At 38.3% G+C, this 928-nt stretch overlaps 1 pseudogene; it reads right to left on the bottom strand.

Annotated features, from left to right (window-relative positions):
* Positions 1–329: 329 nt before the first annotated feature.
* Positions 330–704, bottom strand: LOC120586127 (40S ribosomal protein S25-like; annotated as a pseudogene).
* Positions 705–928: the final 224 nt, after the last annotated feature.

Here is a 928-nt window from a genome sequence, read left to right as displayed (position 1 = left end):
AGTCTTTATGGTCTTCAGTATGTCAGATCATGCCATCTGTAAATAGTGACAGTTTTAGTTCTAAATCTTTCAGATTTAGATGCCTTATGTTTCTTTTGCTTGCCTAATTGCTTTGGCTAGCACTCTCAATACCACGTTGAATAGAAGTGGTGAAAGCACGCATCCTTGTCTTATTCTTGATCTTAGAAAAAAGTTTTCAGTTTTTCATCATTCAGTATGCTGTTAGCTGTGCGATTCTAATATATGGCCTTTATTATGACATATATTGCATTTTTTTGATGTAATAAACTTCTATTTTTTTTAAGTATACACTTGGTGGGACCTGTTGTTCATGCATCTTCGCCAGCAGCTAGGGCATCTCCACCCTTGGTGTTCCTTGGTGTTACTTGAGCTCTTTACTTTGAAACTAGTTTAATAAGTCCCTTACTAAAGAACTCCTGAAGGGCTACCCTAGCCAAGGAACCTCAGATCTTCAGTCTCTCAGAGACAACAGCTGGGGTTATAAGGTTATAGTCGGGAACTTCCTTACAGAGTTTGTCATATGTCACTTTGTCAAACAAGACTAGATTATTAAGCTTGTCCTGAACTTTGCCTTTGGATCATTTCTTCCTTTTTGCCTTGCTCGCATATTTGTTCACTGGGTCTTTGTCTTTCTTGGTTGAATTTCTGGCATCTTTCTTCTTCTTGTCATTCTTGGGTGGCATAACGAAGTTCTGAGAGCAGTTGCTACCACTGCAGCCTCACTAAGATGTCAGACTATATACTACGTTTTTGAGAGGCATATCTCCTTGCCCCATTACCTTTGGTGAGTTGCATTGGATGTTATGATTGTGCATGTTTTTGATGGGAAACATAATATGGAGCACATTTTTGGTTTAGGCAACATTAAGTTCTAGGAGCTGTTTAATAAATTAACTACCCTAACTTA

Source organism: Pteropus medius, unplaced genomic scaffold (genome assembly GCF_902729225.1).
Source record: "Pteropus medius unplaced genomic scaffold, Ma_sr-lr_union100, whole genome shotgun sequence".
Lineage (NCBI taxonomy): Eukaryota > Metazoa > Chordata > Mammalia > Chiroptera > Pteropodidae > Pteropus > Pteropus medius.
Note: the sequence above shows the minus strand (reverse complement) of the source record. Positions and strands in the feature narration are given on the sequence as shown.